General features: G+C 57.5%; 1 protein-coding gene across 2 annotated transcripts in view; it reads right to left on the reverse strand.

Moving 5' to 3' along the window:
* PDPR (pyruvate dehydrogenase phosphatase regulatory subunit) overlaps positions 1–1,177 on the reverse strand; it is a 42,128-nt gene extending 40,951 nt beyond the window's left edge. For both annotated transcript variants that reach the window (XM_029924110.1, XM_029924111.1), the window contains exon 1: positions 985–1,177. The gene's annotated coding sequence lies outside the window, so the exon portion shown is untranslated. The remainder of the gene's footprint in view (positions 1–984) is intronic.
* Between the last annotated feature and the right edge of the window lie 4,855 nt (positions 1,178–6,032).

The following is a 6,032-nucleotide window of genomic DNA, read 5'->3' on the forward strand; positions in this document are numbered from 1 at the left end:
CAAGGAGAGCAAAGGACAGCTCCAAGTCCCTCTGAGTTGGTTCCCTTATGGTCCCAACGTGTGTACAAAGGGACGCTGGCCACAAGGAAACCTGGTGAGGGGAGCTCGAATGACACACTTCCCCGACTTGTGCAGCAGAAGAGCCACCTGGGACATGTCTTCCAAGGAAACAGACAAAAAGCCCAACAGTACCCCAGGCTCCTGCTCTGGAGAATCTAATCCTGCCGGTCCCGGGTGTGTATTTGTCAACAAGTGCCACCAGGCGATCGCGCGAGTTTAAGAAATGAACACAAATCCCGAATGCTGGAACAGCGCGCCTCGGGGCCCGGCACCCTCCTCCTCTACCCGCATGCCTGGACGTCACGCTTAGAGACACCGGGAAAGTGCGCCTGCAGATTCCCGAATCCAGTGTGTGTCCTTCCCAGGGGTCCCGACTGATCAAACATCACCAAGACAGCTCACCGCCCTGCCTACACTTTCCCGGTAACTTGGCGGCCGCGCTCTGCAGCAGGCGCTCCGCAGCAGGCGTACAAGTTAGGGAAGCAGAGGCGGACCGCACGTCTCCAGGCGGGAAAACGATTGCACCTGCAGAGGAAGCAAGGGCGGGCGAGACCAGCCAAACCCGCGCCAGGCGCTGTGCAAACCCGAGGCGGCGAGCCCGAAGCGAGGGCACCCCGGCCGCTCCGGACAGCGGGCTGAGCCGCGGACGCCGGGAGCAGCCGGGGCGCAGGCCCTGAGGCCCCCGGGCACGGGGCCCCGGGGCCCGAACCCCTTCGGCCCGGCGCCGCATAGCCGCAGACCGGCTTGAGAGAGACAAGGCGGACCTACTCCCGCCCCGTGCCGCCGGAGTCCGGATGCGACCCGGCAGGGAGACAGGAACCGAGGGGCGGCCGCGACCGCCCCACAGGGAGACCGGGGCGGAAAGGGGGGCGCTGAGACCCGCGCGGAGGGGAGGACACAGCGGCCCCGCAGCTGTCTCCTTACCTCACGGGCCGCCGCGGGCTCCGCCGTCAGCAGCACCCCGGCGGCAGCGGGGCAGCAGCCACAACAGTCGCTGGGGGTCCCGCCGCCAGAACGGGGGCACTGGGAATGGGAAGGGGGCGGGGCGGAGGGAGTAAAAAGGTTCCGGGGAAGCGAGAGACCGCGACCTTCCGCGCTTTACGGCCCCCGGCAAGGGTACGCCCGCGCGTGCTGGCGCGTGCGCACGCGCGCGCCGTGACGTCCCCGCGGCCGCCCCGCCCCTGCCACGTGGGGCTTGTTTGGGTCTCGCGAGGCCCCGCCCGGGGAACTCGGCGCCCGCCCCAGTGGTCGCGGCTGCTTTCGGAACCCTTTGGTGCTGTGCAAGTGGAGCGGCGACACCTGCGCGGGGCCGCCGGCCCTGCCGGGGTGTCAGGAGTGCGCGGCTTCGCTCCTCCCTCCAGGCGCCCTGCCGCTTCTGTCCCCGAGTGGGTCCGCGGCTCAAAGGCACTCTAGTCCTGGCGCAAAAAGGCGGCTTGGACCGACAGTCGCTTGTCCCCGGGAGGCCCTCGGCTCTTCGTGGGCCAGGCTCCAGTGGAGCGTCTGTAATCCGGTCTGCCGGCCTGGCCCGACCTCGGAGGCGGACTCAGCGGCCCTGAGCTCTGGGTCGGATCTCACTCTGCACCTTCCTGGCTTGGCTGGGCCGAGGAAACGGAGTCATTCACTCCATCTTGTGAGAAGCGTCACCCCTCCCCGCCCCGGCCCCCGCCCCCTCCAGCCCTCCCCTTACTATCGCATGGCCCTGTTTCCCATCCCTCGTGCATCTCATCACGATCTAAAGTCTGTGTTCGTTGACTGCCACCACTTGCAAGCCCCGCACGCTGGCGACAGAACCTCAATCTTCCCGCCCGGCAGCACTTGCAGCCGCGCTTGGCACTGGTCCAGTCAGCAGGTCTCTGAATGGAGAGCGTGCTGAGGGTACACCCGCCACTGCACGGTGGGCCACACTCTCCACTTCCCGGTGCTGGGGTTGAAGCCCGGCTCGCCGCACAAGCCAGTCTTGCTTCCTTATGGCTCTGATGATGGCCAAGCACCGGAGCGCTTCTGCCATTAGGGAGTGGCGGGAAAGCTCCAGGGACCCCGGTGGCACCATGCCAGCCCACAACCTGCATACTGTCTACCCACTGACTCGCCACTTTACCCACACGATACGGGGCCTGAGTTCTGGCTACCTGAGGACGGAAACTGCGGCTCTTGCTAGTCTGACACACGAAAGTTTAAGACATTCAGCGCTTCTGTGCCAGAAAAATTCCTCAGGGTTTAGCTAATGGCTTGGTGTCACCTGACCGCACAAAAGGAAGAGGAAAATAGAGGAACGCATCTGAGTGCATTCTTGAGGAAATCCCAGATGTGGCAGTTTGGGGAGAGAAACTTCACAGGTTTTCCTGATGAGTAGTTTGATGTCTGCCATTTGCAGGCTTGTGAATTTGGGAGAAACCTAGTTGTGGGTATGAAACGGTGGGTGAAATGTAGTGATGGTGTTAACTCCATTCTGTTTACATGCGGTTAAGTAGTGAACACGCTGTTCGCGTTTCCCCCCACTTACCTCAACCATCCCTATTTTATTTTGAGAGAGGAGAGAGAATGAGCAGGGGAGAGGGGCAGAGGGAGTGGGAGAGAGAGAGAGAGAGAGAGAGAGAGGGAGAGGATCCCAAGCAGGCTCAGCACCACCAGTGCAGAGCTGGACGCAGGACTGGAACCCACAAATGGTGAGATCATGACCTGAGCCTGTCAAGAGTCAGACACTAAACACACAGCCAACCAAGTGCCCCTCAACCATCACTATAGTACGTCTCCACGTTAAAAGGCTAGGTCCTACCATATGTCGCCACTCATAGATCTAACAGGAGAAACCTAATAGGAGACCATGGGAATGGGAAAGGGGGGAGAGTTGGGGAGAGGGACTGAGGCAAATCATGAGAGACTTTTGAATGCTGAGAACAAACAGAGGGCTGAAGGGAGAGGGGGGAAAGCGGGAGGGGAGGTGATGGTCGTGGAGAGGGGCACTTGTGGGGAAGAGCACTGGGTGTTATATGGAAACCAACTTGGTAATAAACTATGAATAAAAAAAAGAATGAAGATAATATAATGAGTGGTATGACCTGGACCAAGAGATAAGTTTATATGCAGTGCTCTTATTTTGGACAATAGACACAAATAAAAAATGATTTGATTAGAAGATAATTTCAAAGAGCTGAAATCTCAGTACCCAAATCTTGTTTTGCTGATCACTTTTTAACCTTGTTTTCCCTAAAATTTCTTTACTAAAAGCAGCTGATTACTAAAATTAAAAAAATAAAAAAGGCTAAGTCCTATGGCTCCCTTGTTGTCAACCGTGATTCCTGTACTTTGTAGGCTCATACCCACATGATGCACCACTCTTCACGAGGTTTGAATTTTTTCTTATCTTCGGGGCTTCTTCTATTGCATGAACCGTCAGTGGTTTCTTGCATGACGCTTCACAGAGCAGACCATCCCTTGCAGAAGCTCACGTCCCAACAGGACTTTCCACTCACGGTATTTGGATTCATCTTTGCAAACATTCTGCCTTCTTGGTTTTCTGTCTCGCAAGGCCTGAAATTGCGAGGGGTGGGAGGATGGTTTCAGCATGTGTCACAAAAGGTCTATGCCGGGACTTGCACACCAGGAACTGGAGCTCGGAGCACCTCTCTTCTCCGAGCCCCGTTCTCGTGCCTTCCACCAGAACGGCCCACGGTGGGTGTAGGCAGGAAGGACGAAAAGAAACCTCCCCCAATCTGAGGGTTCCCGTCCACCCCCTTAGCCTCTCTTCCCCAGATCAAAGGCCCGGCCTGGGGGTAGAAAGCTTCTGCAGCTTGTTTCAGTCAAGGGGTCTCAGCAGCACAGCTAACACTTCCCTCTCTGGCCTGCTCTTGGGACACAGGAACCTGCCATGGTCATTGCCGCACAGTGCTGTCACTCCTTATTTACACCTGTGAATGTGCGGTTCGCTCAGCCCCTTTCTGTGTGTGTGTAGTGACAGCATGTGGTGCCGCGGACATGGGAGGCACTTTAGGGCGTGTGATCTTTCTCAGGAGCCCTGGTGACTTTAGGCGTCCAGAGTGACCAGCATTGCTGCCTCCATGAGCGCGGTGTTCACATCGTACCCTTATTTCTATCACGCCGGATTTTAATTAAGACACTCTTAGAATGCCTGGGTGGCTCCGTTGGTTGAGCATCCAGCTTTGGCTCAGGGCATGAATTCACGGTTCGTGGGTTTGAGCCCTGCATCGGGCTCTGCTGACAGCTAGCTCAGAGCCTGGAGCCTCCCTTCAGGTTCTGTGTCTCCCTCTCTCTCTGACCCTCCCCTGCTCAAACTGTCTCTCTCTCTCTCTCTCTCTCTCTCTCTCTCTCTCAAAAATAAATAAATTTTTTAAATTAAAAAAATGTTCTTTTTAGGCTCTGGGGCTGCACATGAATCAACAGGCATTTTCATTATTTGGCTGAGGCCACTTGTGACATGTTCTTCCTGTTAGGTGACAGGGTAGAAGTATATGCCCTACCCAAGCATAAACACTGGGCGTAAAACCACGTGCATCTGCGTTACCAGAGTTTAAAACAGGAATTGGATACCGAGGCATCGCAGACACAGGCATGACATCACCCTCCACACAGGGCTGGCGTGGCTAGAGACAGATGGCCTCCCTTCCCCTTCTGAAGGTTGTGAGGACTCACATCTACGTCTTTAACACGTGAAATAGTGAACTAGTCACGAATATGCTCAGCATGTGCTAGACATCGGTGGTGGCTCCCTGGAACCATCACGGGACATCTGTGCTACCCTCTGAGTGGATTGGGATCCACAAGACTGGAAGCCGGACCAGTACTTCTCAAGAGCCTTCCAGAAACTTCTCTTGTGTCTAGAAACCACTGGATGCCAATTGTTTAATAGTCTGGAGGACAAATGTAGTTGTGAAACATTTGTGTACGAGTAAGAAGGCCTTTCGCTGGTTCCTAAGGAAGATCCTTCAAGCAGGACAGGGCACCTCTTATACCTCATCCCATTTGATCTCAGGACAATCTTAGGAGGTAAGGTTTTAGCAGACGATGTAGACTCGGAGGAAACACGACTTCACCGCTCGGCCGCTTAACCGACTGACCACCCAGGCTCCCCCGAGGACTTACATAAAGGATGGGCAGAAGCTCCAGGTCTGGAGCGAGGCCCTAGGCTAATTACGCACGTTCATTAGGCCTCCCGGGTGCCGCTTTTCTTGGAGGTGGTGCCCTGGCGGCCACCGTGTCTTGGAGGATCATAGGATCACACAGGATGGGAGACTCGGGAAACAGATCTGAACCTGGCCTGAAGCCAAGCCCGCTGCCCCACGGCCTGGAAGGGCTGCCGGCCAAACCGCCGTCACCCACAGGCCCGTGAGCGCGAGACCAAATGCTCGTGTGAGGGACCAGGGCTCGGCTGGTGTGTCTGCAGCCTTCGTGCAGCTGGGATCGAGGGCGTCCTGCCGCGTCGCCAGGCGGGAAGGCTGCGGTCCGGGCCGCGTCTCCAGGAGGACTTCTTCACTCCCCGCAGACCCTGGAGGCCTGGTGTTTGGTTCCGCTCATCTAGCCAATTTTTGAGCAGCTGCGTGTGAGGATCCCGTAAGCTAAACGTCAGGAACAGCCTCCTCATCCTAATCTCCATTTATTTCCAGTCCACACATGCTCAACCGGGTCAGAACCCGCGGAGCCCTCTGGCCGCCCCGCTGGCTTCTCCCTGTACCTCCGGTTCGTCCCAGCACGACCGAGTCTGTGTCCCCGGCCCTCTTGTCTCTTCTGGCCTCTCGGTCCTGCCGCTGCTGCCGGAGGGCAGAGAGTGGCGTCCCGCGGTGTGATGACAATCCCTGAAGTGCTGTCCCTGCTTCTCCTGTCACCCTGTCCTCACTCTGCAGGGCTGTCTTTCCGGGTCCTAGCAGGTCCTCGTGACCCGGTCGTCGGGGAGATTGTGTGCGGGCCCCTTAGCGAACGGCAGAGCCCGGTCCCCTTGGCGGGACTCGCTCTGGGCC

The sequence above is a fragment of the Suricata suricatta genome, chromosome 16 (assembly GCF_006229205.1).
Source record: "Suricata suricatta isolate VVHF042 chromosome 16, meerkat_22Aug2017_6uvM2_HiC, whole genome shotgun sequence".
Taxonomy (NCBI): Eukaryota; Metazoa; Chordata; class Mammalia; order Carnivora; family Herpestidae; genus Suricata; species Suricata suricatta.